Source organism: Lepidochelys kempii, chromosome 1 (genome assembly GCF_965140285.1).
Source record: "Lepidochelys kempii isolate rLepKem1 chromosome 1, rLepKem1.hap1, whole genome shotgun sequence".
NCBI classification, from domain to species: Eukaryota; Metazoa; Chordata; order Testudines; family Cheloniidae; genus Lepidochelys; species Lepidochelys kempii.
The window spans coordinates 230,643,896-230,658,881 of NC_136380.1; positions in this window are offsets into that span (position 1 = coordinate 230,643,896).

Below are 14,986 nucleotides of genomic sequence, written 5' to 3' on the forward strand. Positions count from 1 at the left end.
CCACTCACATTAATTTCAGTCCTCGATGCTGTGAACTGTTGGATTTTTTCAGTTGCAATTCATCAAATAAACCTGAAATTACATTGACAATGAAGTAGAAACCAGTGTATATTGTTAGCACACTTGACAATTTGCCATGTGAATTCTGATTCTACACTAAATTAGTGAAATTTTCAAAAGTATGTAAAATTCACAAAGCAGACAGTACTTGTACTTAAAAGTAATCATTACGTCTATGCCATATACGCATATCTCTTTACTTGCGTTACTATGCACGAGCAGGAGTCATTGCCCTCTTCCCTCCCTGCGGGTCAAGTATTCTTTATCCATAGAACAACTGCACCCAGGTGCCAGTATAAGCTTCTGTAAGCTGTACTACCAGTCTTCTCCAACCTTGAACTGGAAGGGCTGCTCGCAGTGGTGAAAGGGGAATTCAGCCACTGTGCAAGTGTTCAGCACCTCTTGGGATAAAGCCCTCTGTTCCTGGCCTTACTCCTTGAGATTATCAGTAAGTGTTGCCGCTGGAACGATGCAAATTTGAAATACTTTAATTCCAAGAGGTTACTGATAATTATACAGCACCACAAGAATGCACGATGCTTTACTGACAAACTAGACATTACAAGTCCTGTCCCTGAGAAGCTTACAGTCTAATTTAGGCCCTGATCCTGTGAGCTGTTGTGTGTGACTAGTCCTCTCTGCCTATGCAGAGCCTCATTGACTTCAGTAGGGTTCTATCTGGGCATCAGGCTGCTTGTGTGGAACAGTTTTCAGACTCAGGGCCTTAAATTGTAACACTACAATAAATGGCAATAAACAGGGGAGTGGGGATGCAGGAGTGGAAGCGTGCTGTGCTTATTGTTAAGTTTAAAGCATCTTAGCTTCACTTTGGGGTTTTTGGATAACTAGATTAAAATGTCTAGTGTTCAGAATGAAGGCTGTGGTGATAAGTAATGGGAAGGGTAGGCTGGAAGACATCTTTGTCTTGCTTTAATTTGCCCCCCTGCCCCCTCCCCCATTCCTTAGTTCAGTGATTCAGTTCCATCTCCATTCTTGAACGTCCCAGTGTTTGAATTGGCTGCCCTTGAGTCAACACCTCGTGTGTGCTACTGACTCAAGTAGCTTTATTTGGTAGGATGGATTTTTGCCATTTTTTTTTTGTATCTCACTCTGTCTTTACATCCTTGTTTTTTGCTCTGTTCTGCTTCACACAGGTTTGTTAGACCCTCAAGTTTGTTTTAGCTAAAATAGACTCTGGAATAAATTCCTGGATATCTAATGGGGATGCACCAATCATAAGTCAGCACAGAATTTAGCACCAAATGTTTTAAATGAATTGCACTAAAATTCAGTAACTAATGCATTAAATTAGCATTTCTCAAATATGGCCACCAAGGACTTTTCTTAGAATCATAGAATCATAGAATGTCAGGGTTGGAAGGGACCCCAGGTCATCTAGTCCAACCCCCTGCTCAAAGCAGGACCAATTCCCAGTTAAATCATCCCAGCCAGGGCTTTTCTTGCAGCCTCCTGGGCAGTGATGGGTCGGGGGCAAAGCAGTGGTCCCTCCCTGAGGGCCACCAGCAGGAGTTGGACCCTGTCCCCCTCTGGAGATACAAATGCTGGAGGAGGAGGCAGCTAGTGAGTTCCCCACCTTCCTGGGGATGTAGGCTTGGGCTCCAGCCTTGGGGTGGTGGGCAGCAGGCTCTGGCCACGGGGCTCCAACCCCTGGCTGCGGGGCTCACCCCCCATTGCCCCTGGCCTCTGCTGTCCTATCATGCATTCTCCCCTCCATCCCCCACTTCCCGACCTCCCCATCCAAGGCTTAATTTGTCCCCGGGTTTGCCAGGACTGAGTAAGTCTGCTGCTGTGAAAAGTGATATTTGTATGTTGAATATCACTTTTCACAGCAGCAGATTTACTAGCTAGCAAGTTTTTTTTAAAAAAGCAACCAAAAAAAGGGAAAGAAGCAATAACAAAAAAGACAAGAACCTGCAGAGCACCTTATTTGTGTTTCTATTCTATTTAGGTCCTGTAAAGAAGAGCGACAACTGTACATTATTTTTATTATTGGGTCTGCAAAAAGATTCAATAAATTACAATGATTTGGACATGTGTATGTGCATATATATTTGTTTTTCCTAAAGTTAATTAAGTATTTTAGGAAAAAGTGTCAGCGCAGCCACCAGCAAGAGTTGGTGGCCCCACTTTAAAGCCACCAAAAATTTTGTTGCGAGAATCCCTGCATTAAACTGTGTGCAACATAAGTGCCGTAGTTTTCAGAAATGGTGCATGATGAATCTGCTAATACTACCTTGGAACATAACTGACCCAATTCAATTCTTCAGGCAAAGCTTCTATAGACTTCAGTGGGAGATGTGTATGAAGATGTCAGGATGGGGTTAATCTGTAACAGGTCTAGCAATACTGTCTGCTTGTACAGGTGCAGAAAGGCTGGGTTAACAAAATAATCATGTGCATGGACCAAGTTCTATTAGAGCTGGCTTAGTCAGTAACTACTGCTATGAAGGCTGCAAGAAAGATCATATTGATGCTTTGCTATATGGATTATTTTATTTGGTCTTATGCAATGCTGAACATAAGGAATGTCTTTGCTCATGGCTAAGGCATATGCGTAATGTGCATTTATAGCTTTACTACACTGGTAACTAAGTCATTTGAATAATACATATTTTGCAGTTATATGTTATAAATTATATTAATGATTAATTTATCTCATTCCCTACACAATGCCCAAATAACTGGACTTTGCGTTGGGAGTAGTGGCAGCCACCTCCTAACCCACTAGCATGCTGTAGTTAGCTGGAATAACAGCTGCAGGGGCGGTTACAAGATTGAACAGTGGCAATTTTGGGTCAGTGTATCCTCATCAAGGTGGACCCACCTGCCCTTCCCTGCTCCAACCAAAATGGTCTCCTTCACACCTGTCTATTTAGGACCAATAGTGCACACTAAGCTATATCTCTTTAACTGACATACCTCCAAAAGGGCAACTCTTGTTATAACATATCAAGATGTGCATGTGTTAATTGGATGTATTTAGGGTGACCAGATGTCCTGATTTTATAGGACAGTCCTGATATTTGGGGCTTTGTCTTATATACGCACCTATTACCTCCCATCCTGATTTTTCACACTTGCTGTCTGGTCACCCTAGAAGTATTGCACATTATAGTGAGAAAAGAATGTTGTTCTGCATGTTATGTTTATGCATGTAACTACATTACCTGTATACTAAATTTAATTCAATACATCTTAGGCATCTTCAGTAACAACTGTTAATGTCAACCTTGAAATTTAATTTAAAAAAACTTGATTCATCCAAATATTTAAAAGTAGCTGAAACTTCAAAACTGGTGCCTGGGTAGGTGACCTATGGCTAAACAGATCTTTATCAACTTTTCAAAAATAATCTCCAGGCTCAGAATCAATATCTCACTCCTGCTAGAGACGAGGAAGGATGGTCCAGTGGTTAGGGCACTAACCTCGGACTCTGGAGACCCAGGTACAATTCACTGCTCTGCCAAAGACTTCATGTATGACCTTGAGGAAGCCACATAGGACCACATTTTGAGGCACGCTTAGTTTCTCTGGGGCTGATCTAAATCCCATTGCATGGGAGTTTCAATGAAAAATATGGGAAGACTTCCACGCATAAGATTTGTATTTGGCCCTCAGTACTTCAGTTCCTTATCTGTGAAATGGAGATAATAGAACTGCCTTACCTCACAGGGATGTTGTGAATATAAATAAATTAATAAATGTATTAAAGATTGTGAGGAGCTCAGATACTATGGTATGGGGGGACAAAGAAGTACCTAAGATAGATGAGTTATACCTGAGGCTCATAAAATTGCTTCTAAAGAGCAAATTTTGCCATTGGAATGGATGAGATTGCACCAAATACTTTTGTTTTGTAACAAGTAGGATACTCCACAGCCTCCTCTCCGTGAGCACAAATGCTGCCAGTACAGAGTTTATCCTACATACATCTGAACTATGATCAGAATTTCTGTTAGATGGGAAATTCTGATATTTTCACATTTGTTTCTGACCTAAACTGGGACAAAAAGTAGAAATATCAAAATTTTCAGGGAATGAAAAGTTCTAAAACATTTTGATTCAGAAATTATTAAACATCTCATTTTGGCGTTTTCTACTGAAATGAAACATTTAGATATTTTAACATACTTCAGTGTGTTGAACTGACCCAAAACTGACCAGTTCAACATTAAACTGCATCTCCTTATGGTGCTGCATTGTCTGATGGGAGTTGTAGTTTGGGTACTTGAATGCAGCACCTAGGTTGGTCAGAGGGAGACCACATTTCATAATGGAAAATGTAGTCTGGCCAGGAAGCCTATCTTATAGGAAAGACTTGGGGCATGAGATGCCAAACAACAACTCCCCTGAGGCAATACAACACCATAGGAAAACAATATCTAGCTCTTCAATAGCACTTTTCATCCATAGATTTCAAAATGCTTTAAAAGGCAGTCAGTATCATTCATTATCCCCATTGTACAGTTTAATGTTGAACTGACTTGAAACCAAACTTTGAGAGTCAGTATAAAAAATCCAAAACATTTAGTTTACGATCGAACTAACCCAAAACGAAATACTTTGGTTTTCCCGATGGCAAATTTTGATTCTTCTTCCATTCAATCTCAGGTGCATGAGCACCCAGTGCACCAGATTTGGAGATTTTTCCCTTAGCGGTATCCATTGGAGCATGCACCTTCTGCTGCTCCATGCTCCTACACAATGGTATAAAGGGAGGAGTCTCCCCTGACCCCACTCATTTTCTTCTTACTGCCCATGTTTGGCAGTTGGAGCATGTTCGCTTGCTTCAGCAAGTTTTCCCTTTCAGTTAAATTGTTTTTCCTCTTGTATATAGTTTTGTACTTATTCAGAGTTAGCTTAGTGTAAGTTTAATTCCTTAGTTGTTTTCAGTAGTTAGTGGAGTGTTGATTCCCACTTGTTCTAGGTGCCAATACCTGGTAATTGGGAATGCTTCTGTCTTTGAGCTTTCAGTTTTGCATATGATGCAGAAAATTTGTGCTGGTGAGTGACCCTCATTCTCTATGTCAAAAGTGCCTTGGTGAGGGTCATTTCTGGGACAGGTGTCAGATCTGTAGTAACTTTAGTCCCCAAACTAAAAGATAGGGAGATGAAACTCCATCACCTTCTGATGGAAGCAGCCCTGTGTCCACCTCCAAAGCCTTCCTGTTCGGAGCAGGCCCTGAGCATTTCTGTTTTAGTCAGAGGTGCCCCTCCAGACATTACTGAGTCTTGGTGCTGCTCTGCTTCTCCAGTACTGAGGAAAAAACGTTGGCAGGGTGCTTCAAAGGACTCCGCTCCCAAGAGATCAAGGATCCCAATACCATCAACCAGTAAACAGACTACGAAGCAGCATAGAGTATCCTTAGAAAAGACGCAGTTCAGTGCCAATGGCATCTCATGCAGGGTTGTCGACTCTGACACTGGTGCCTGGGCCATTGAGACTGACTACTGCAGTTGTACCGATGCATTCTGCCATACTGACCGCTTTGATGCAACAGCAGCAACATCAAGGGAAACTCTCGGACCAGTGATGTCTGAGGCATATGCTGCAATGCAAGACCCTAAGACCTATGCCGCTTAGTTCTGGCCTCTCCAGCACTACAGGGGACATCTCACCTGGTACCGCAAACCCTCAGTCTGCATTAGACCTGCCTGCAGGTAGAAATCAGTTTCCAGTACTGTGGGCCGTTTCAGACCCTCCTGCATCTCCTTGTTTGGTGCTGTTCAGAGGCAAGCCCAGTATGCTTCCCTTGCTACCATCATCTTCAGAGTCTTGGTAGCATTCCTTGGCACTGAGGGGTACCATGTGCCCCTGGTCAGTGACTTGGACTCATCTTTGGAATCCGAGATTAGGTCATATGTGCCTCAGTCCTGAGATAAGAAGCATTACTCTCCATCACCAAGGGGTTTTCGCTCTTGGTATCTGGCAGAGGTTCCATGTTGTTCAAGGGTCACGGATCCTTGATCTGGAAGAGGTTGAGGTCCAATGCCCTAAAAGTGGCCAATTTGCAGCCCATGAGGTTTTCCTCCCACCATCAGATCTTCCCTATACCTTCCTCCCTCCAGATCCCCAAGTAGATGCTAGGAAAGTTTGCATGAAGAAGCTTGTGAGTTGGGTACTGAGCAGGAGCAAACTGCTTCAGCAGAACCTCCCTTGGAGTTATAGGAAGTTCCACCTCCACCTCCTCTCCTTTTCTCATCTTCATCACCCATAAGTAGGGCCCTACCAAATTCACAGTCCATTTTGGTTAATTTCATGGCCAGGAGGTTTTAAAATGAGTCAGTTTCACATTTTCAGATGCATACATCTGAAATGTCACAATGTTGTAATTTTGGGGGTACTGAACCAAAGGCGGTCAGGGTGGGAGGGTTGCAAGGCCTTTGTAGGAGGGTTGTGGGAATGCTATCCTTACTTCTGCCCTGCTCCTGGCCGTGGTGCTTCCTTCATAGCTGGGCAGCCAGAGAGGAAGGCTGCTGGCCAGGCATTCAGCTCTAAACCCAGTGCCACCGCCAGCAGCAGCGAAGAAGTGAGGGTCGCAGGGCATGGGGGGTGGTTTACCATATGTCTGGTTTCCTAGCAGCCTCCTGGCACGAAGGGCTAACGGCTGGAGACGCAGCCTCCCGGCACTGGAAGGTGATGGCTGGAGCTGCCAGAGGTTCCCAGAGGTGGGTCTGACCTGCCCTGGGAGCAGCCCCTGCTGGGGAAGAAGTTTTGTCTCTTCCCCATCTCTGGCCAGGATTAGCAGCTGGAGCCCTGCGGTGGGTAGGAGCCTCCAGCTAGCTGCCAGATTTCATGGGGGAGATAAGATTTCAGCATCCATGACGTGTTTTTCACAGCTGTGAATTTGCTAAGGCCCTACCCATAAGATTGTGATGACTGGAGTGTCCTCACTTCTACAGAACGATTACAGGGCCTATCAGAACCTGTTGAAGAGAGTTGCTTCCTCCCTGGACATACAGGTGGAGGTAGTTCAGGAGAGCTCACATAGATTGATGGATATTTATCATCAGGGCCCTCCTGAGTAGCTCTCTCCATAAATGAAGACATTCTGGAACCCACAAGGGTTTTGTGGCAAACACCTTTTCTGCCACCAACAGCCAAAAGGACTGAGTGGAGGTACCATGTCTCCTCATGGGATTTGAGCATTTTTATAGCATGCTTCTACCTCAAAGTTGAAAAACTGGACTACAATTTCATATCCTGAACCAAAAGCCTTGCTGGGTAGATATGATTTCTCCCTCTGGGACCATGTTAAGTTGGTGGACAAGTTACCAGAGGATGACAGGCAAGACTTTCAGCCAGTAGTGGAAGAGGGAAAGCTGGTAGCTAGGATGTCTCTCCAGGCTTCATTGGATGGGGCAGATTCTGCAGCCAGGGCCATGACATCTGTGATCTCAACTCACAGATATTCATAGCTTCCATCGCTGGGTCTGCCAGAGGAGGTCCAACAGACTATCAGGATCTCCCATTTGAGGGATCAACCTTCTTTTCCTAGCAGATTGATCAGCTTCACAGTCTCAAGGACTCCAGGGCTACATTGAAGTCTTTAAGGATTTATACTCTGCTCCCTAAAAAGATGCAATTCCGCCTTCAGTCATTCCACCATTATGATTCCTTTATGCCTAGGAATCCTGATCAATCTAGAAGGAAGGGGAAGTGTCACAGGAGGAAATTACGACCTCCTTACTTTTGGTCTTTAGCAAGCTCATCTAGATAGCCTGGAAATTCTAAGCAGTCTTTTTGACAGCCTTGCAAAGGATAGCTTACCAGTTTGCCTTATGCCAGCTTCTCCTATCCCTGATTTTTCCAACAAGTTATCCTACTTTCTACCTGCTTGAACCCATATTCACACAGATCAGTGGGTCCTAAGCATTGTGGAGTTGCGATACACCCTTAGTTTTTCTCTCTCTCCTTTCTACCACCCTTCCCCATCCTTTTCAGGGACCACTCTGACAAGGAGTTTGTCCTTTGGGAGATGCAGCCTCTTGTCCTGTTGGGAGCTATTGCGGAGGTCCCTCCTTTACCCATAGGAAAAGGGTTCTATGCACACTACTCCCTATTCCAAAGGCAAAAGGAGGTCTCAACCCCATATTAGGCTCATGAGAGCTAAACAAATAGATAAAGAAAATAACATTTTCTATGGTCATTCTGACGAAATTGCCTCCCTAGTTCCTGGTGACTGGTATGTTGTCCTTGACTTAAAGGACACTTATTTTCATATTTCAGAGTAGCAGCTGTGTTAGTCTGTATCCGCAAAAAGAAAAGGAGGACTTGTGGCACCTTAGAGACTAACAAATGTATTTGAGCGTAAGCTTTCGTGAGCTACAGCCATCTGTCAAAGCCACAGGGGATTCCTCAGATTTATAGTCAGTGAATTCCATTATCAGTTTACAGTTCTGCCCTTTGGCCTATCCATGCATTATTTACAAAATTCATGACAGTGGTGACTATGTTCCTAAAGAGATTAGGAGTATGTGTTTCCATACCTGGAAGACTGTTTGGTGAAGGGTCGGTCCAGATAGAATTCAATGTGGCCAAGATCCAGATCCCTTTTCAGAGTTTTGGGGCTGCTGATCAATAAGGACAAGTCAGTCTTCTCCCCTGTTCAGAGGATAGAGATTATAGGGACAGTCCTGGATTCCACAGTAGGCTGGGCTTTCCTCCCACAAACCAGATTCTAAACTGTTAGCTATTTCATTAGATCTGAAGGCTCATCCAACCATAACCATAAGGAACTGCCTCAGACTTGTGGGGTACATGGCCTCATGTACATATGTTTGGCATGTCATGCTTTGTCTCAGGAAGTTGCAGAGCTGAGTGAGCTCAGTGTACCTCCTGATTCCTCATCAACCTGACATGCTAGTTTGAGTGCCCACAGGAGTAGCCTCCTTGGACTTGTGGATGGACGCAGCCAATGTACCTTTGTCACCCCCACAGCCCACGTTGATTCTGGTTACAGATGCTTCTTCTAGAGGTTAGAGAGCCTACCTGGGGGTTCTACAGACTCAAGGTCTCTGGTCTCTCCATATAAATGTGAGGCAGTTAAGAGCCATTCATCTAACCTGCCAGGCTTTCCTCCCCCACATCAAGTGAAATAATTTACTTTTTTTATGGACAACATAGCAGAAATGTTCATAGAATCATAAAAATGTCTTCCTGGAACGGATCTCGAGAAGTCATTGAGTCCAACCTCTTGCGCTGTGATATGACCAAGAAACCTACCCCATCCCTGACGAGTGTTTCTCCAACCTATTCTTAAAAACCTCAAATGATGGGGATTCCACACCATCCCTTGGAAGCCTATTCCAGAGCTTAACTACCCTTGTACTTAGAAAGTTTTTCTTAATATTTAACCTAAATCATCCTTGCTGCAGAATAAGCTCATTACTTCTGCATGTCCATGGAAGATATGACAAGAACAACTGATCATTGCCCTCTATATAACAGCCCCTAACTCTGGGGGGACCTGATAACAGTCTTCATCTATGTTATCTTTTCTAAATTCTAAACATGCCCAGTTTATTTAACCTTTCTTCACAGGTCACGTTTTTTAAGCTTTAATTTTTTTTTGCTTTCCTCTGGACTCTCTCCAATTTGTCCATCTTTCCTAAGTGCGGTACCCAGAATTGGACAAAGTACTTCAGCTGAGGCATCACAAGTGCCAAGTAATGGGAGTTACCTCCTGTGTCTTATATACAATACTCCTGTTAATACACCCCAGAATAATATTAACCTTTTTTGCAGCTGTATAACAGAAATTAACTCATTTACTAAATCTGTGATCCATTATAATCCTAGATCTTTTTCAGCAGTATAATCATCTAGCCAGTTATTCCCATTTTGTAGTTGTGCATTGACTTTTTTTCTTCCTAAGTGAAGTACTTTGCACTACTTTATTGAATTTCACCTTGCTGAATTCAGACCAATTCTTTAATTTGTCAACATCACTTTTAATTCTAATCCTGTGCTCCAAAGTTCTTGCAACCCCTCAAAGCTTGGTGTCATCTGCACATTTTATAAGCATATTGTCCACTCCATTATCCAACTCATTAGTGCAAACGTTAAATAGTAGTGGCCCCAGACTGACCCCCATGGATCCCCAATAGATATGTTCTCCTAGTTTGCCAGTGACTCTTTAACTACTCTTTGAGTATGGTCTTTCAACCAGTTACCTTATAGTAACTTCAGGTAGACCACATTTCCCTAGCTTGCTTACCAGAATGTCATGTGGGACTGTGTCAAAAGGCAGATGTGAAGAAAAGCTCTGGTGTGTAGCTCAAAGTCGTCTCTCTTCCATCAACAAAAGTTGATCTAATAAAAGATATTTACTTTACCCATCTTGTTTTACTAAAATCTCCCAGCCACTAAGCCAGTAATCCTGTCAAGGAAATAAATTAGGTTGGTTTGGCATAATTTGTTTTTGACAAATCCACATTGGCTATTCCTTATAACCATATTATCTTCCAGGTGCTTACAAAATAATTGTTTAATAATTTGTTCCTGTATCTTTCCAAGTATCGAAGTTAGGCTGACTGGTCTGTAATTCCCCAGGTCTTTGTGCCCCTTTTTAAAGACAGGCACTATGTTTGCCCTTCTCCAGTCTTCTGGGACCTCCCTCATCCTTCAGGAGTTCTCAAAGATACAGTAATTGCTAGTGGTTCTGAAATTGCTTCAGCTAATTCTTAAGTAGCTACTGGTGAATTTCATTGGGCCCTGCCAACTTGAATATATCTAATTTACCTAAATATTCTTTAACCTGTTCTTTCCCTATTTTGGCTTGTATTACTTCCCCTTTCTTCATGTTATTTGTGTGAACATCTGGTTACCATTAACCTTTTTAGTGAAGACTAATGCAAAATAGGCATTTAAAACCTCAGCTTTCTTGATGTCATCAATTATTAGTTCTCCTTCCCCACTAAGTAGAGGAACTATGTTTTCCTTCATCTTTCTCTTGCTCCTAATGTATTTAAAGAATCTCTTCGGGTTATTGCTCTTTATGTCCTCTGCTAGATGTAACTTATGTTCTACATCGACAGGGGAGGGGCCTGATCTGATTGTCTCTGCCAAGAGGCGATACAGCTTTGTGAGTTTTGTATCACCAATGCGATTCACTTCAAAGCGTCCCACCTTCCAGGTGATCAGAACAGTCTGGCAGACCACTTGAGCTGAACTTTCACCAGATCATAAAAAAATGGGGGTTGCCATACCAACTCTCATGCTGGGTTGGTATGGCAACCCCTATTTTTTCATGCTCTGTGTGTGTGTATCTATATAGATATCTATATATCTGTATTTTCCACTGCATGCATCTGATGAAGTGGGCTTTAGCCCACGAAAGCTTATATTCAAATAAATTTCAAATCTGTTATAGGATGTCCTAGGATTTGAAAGTGGCTATACTTGAACTAAAAAACTTCAGAAACACTTCAAAGAGAAACAGCAGAACTAAAATTCATTTGCAAATTTAACACCATTAATTTGGGCTTGAATAGGGACTGAGAGTGGCTGGCTCATTACAGAAGCAGCTTTGCCTCTCCTGGAATTGACACCTCCTCATCTATTGTTGGGAGGGGTCTACATCCACCCTGATCGAATTGGCCCTGTCAGCACTGGTTCTCCACTTGTGAGGTAACTCCCTTCTCTTCATGTGTCAGTATATTTATGTCTACATCTGTAACTTTCACTCCATGCATCTGAAGAACTGAGGTTTTTACCCACAAAAGCTTATGCTCAAATAAATCTGTTAGTCTTTAAGATGCCACCGGACTCCTTGTTCTTTTTGTGGATACAGACTAACACGGCTACTTGAGTCCTGTACTGGACTGACTGTGTACTAAGGTTACCTAGTATAGCTCTGAAGGAATGCTTTTGCAGGCTGGGCTGATGAACAAACTTCTTCAACTGTCAAACCTACCCATTCATTGATTTGAGGCAGGAGACTCCCTCTTGTGGGATTTATTTAAAATTTCTTCCTGTTGCAATATAGCCTTTTCTTCTCTGAATTGTAAAGAACCATTTCAGAGGCTTCTAATTGAAGCCCCTGTGTTGAGATCCCTGTCCTGTCCTGTAGGCTCTCAGGTCCATCACATGTACGCCTGCATCACAGGTGCTTCACTTGCTAATGCTCCAGCATCTGGACAGCTCAAAAATAGCATTCTTCACTGCCTCAGGCCGCCTCCTTCCTTCCAGCCAACTCTAGCCACCCACTTCCACCTGCCTCTAGAGTGACCAGATGTCCTGATTTCATAGGGACAGTCCTGATTTTGCAGTCTTTTTCTTATATAGGCTCCTATTACCCCCCACCCACTGTCCCTATTTTTCACATTTGCTGTCTGGTCACCCTACCTGTCTCCGGCACAGCCCTGGTACTATCCCCTTTCTGAGCAGCATCAGACTGTCCCCTTTTCAACTGAGTGGCATTGGCACCCTAACAGGATTGTCTGGCTATGTGGACTCTCTCCTCAGGCCCTACGCTACCAGCACTCCCAGCTATCTTCGAGACACCTCTGATTTCCTGAGGAAACTACAATCCATCGGTGATCTTCCAGAAAACACCATCCTGGCCACTATGGATGTAGAAGCCCTCTACACCAACATTCCACACAACGATGAATTACAAGCCGTCAGGAACAGTATCCCCGATAATGTCACGGCAAACCTGGTGGCTGACCTTTGTGACTTTGTGTTAGCCGACGGCCAAGGATGTTTGGTGAGGTGCCAGCTATGCCCGTTTATACCATCCGTGACTTTAACTAGGACGCACTGTCCCTTCGCGGCGGGCAGCCCGGGCTAGGCTGACGGATGCCCCAAGGTCCTAACCACCCGTGACTTTAACTGCTAGAGCTCAGAGCTCCTTCGCAGCGGGCAGTCAATACTGACTGACAGGTGCCCCAATGGCAGCACTAAGAGCCTCTCCACACCCGTGACTTTAACTGCTCGAGCTCAGAGCTCCTTCGCAGCAGGCAGCCAGGATTGACTGACAGGTGCCCCAAGAGTTTGCCCCGTGGAGGCGGCACAACTCAACGCTAGGCTCTTAGTACTCTCACCTAATGGCCAGGCTTTAGAGCCAAAACGGCTGAGGTTCTTTAATTGTGTTGGCTGCTTTACAGTAAACCAGAGAAAACAAGTCAGGCTTATGCACAAATGGTTACCAAAATTTATTAAGCTAGATTCTAATCATGTGGTTACAAAATTGCTAGTGCCTACTTATTTAAATGTAGAGATGTTACACACACAAACAAGTTACAACACTGAAGCCACAATCCCAAAGAAAGAAAACAAAGTATAGAGCTCTATTTCAAAATATGTGTACACTAAAGATAGGAGATCAGGTGTGGGTGCTTCTTACCCTCCTTGCATCTCTCGATTCCAGCGGTGCCAAGCCAGGATCGGTCACTCAATTCCACGGAAAGATGAATAAGGGACAAGGCTTAGGGACCCTCTTAGCTGCAGAAGCCTTGGGAGGCTGTCACTTATCTGACCAGCAGATAGATAGTGAAAAGCACTCAAAAATCATGGGTTTCAGAGTAACAGCCGTGTAGTTAGTTAGTATTCGCAAAAAGAAAAGGAGTACTTGTGGCACCTTAGAGACTAACCAATTTATTTGAGCCTAAGCTTTCGTGAGCTACAGCTCACTTCATCGGATGCATACCGTGGAAACTGCAGCAGACTTTATATATACATATAAATACATATATATACATATAAAGTCTGCTGCAGTTTCCACGGTATGCATCCGATGAAGTGAGCTGTAGCTCACGAAAGCTTATGCTCAAATAAATTGGTTAGTCTCTAAGGTGCCACAAGTACTCCTTTTCTTTTTTCAAAAATCATGGTGCTGTAGGTCCCCTACTTATACCTCTGTACTCCTTTATTCTCTTTCTCCTTTCTTATGCCAAATTGAGGCTGGTCTGTCTGGTTGACGCCAGCTTTCGCAAGAGTAGTTTACACTTGCAAGGGAGAGAAACAATAAGTTTCGACTACTGGACATTTCTTTTATCAGGGTAAATATTTTCCCACCTAGGATGTTGGTGTGTGTGCATCACGCTATTTAGTAGGGGCTAAGAGCTATGTCTGTCACAGGGCCTCTGCCTGCTGTGAGCTTAATCGTTGTATCTGCTTCCAGAGGCACATTGTAGCAGCACACCTGTGCTTTTCACAGCTTCAAAGGCTGTGCTGGAATATATGTTAAGTGCCCTGTTCCGGCTTCCTCCTGTGTTTCTAGCAATGCTGGTCTGAGGTGGGGGGGCGGAGCTGGCTGTCTGGCTACACTTTGTCCTCACCCATAACTATTTCACATTTGGGGACAATGTATACCTTCAAATCAGCGGCACTGCTATGGGTACCCACATGGCCCCACAGTATGCCAACATTTTTATGGCTGACTTAGAACAACGCTTCCTCAGCTCTCGTCCCCTAACGCCCCTACTCTACTTGCGCTACATTGATGACATCTTCATCATCTGGACCCATGGAAAAGAAGCCCTTGAGGAATTCCACTCTGATTTCAACAATTTCCATCCCACCATCAACCTCAGCATAGACCAGTTCACGCAAGAGATCCACTTCCTGGACGCTACTGTGCTAATAAGCGATGGTCACATAAACACCACCCAATGCCAGAAACCTACTGACTGCTATTCTTACCTACATGCCTCCAGCTTTCATCCAGACCACACCATACCACACAATCCATTGTCTACAGCCAAGCTCTGATCCAACTGCATTTGCTCCAACCCCTCAGACAGAGACAAACACCTACAAGATCTCTATCAAGCGTTTTTAAAACTACACTACCCACCTGCTGAAGTGAAGAAACAGATTGACAGAGCCAGAAGAGTACCCAGAAGTCACCTACTACAGGACAGGCCCAACAAAGAAAATAACAGAACGCCACTAGCC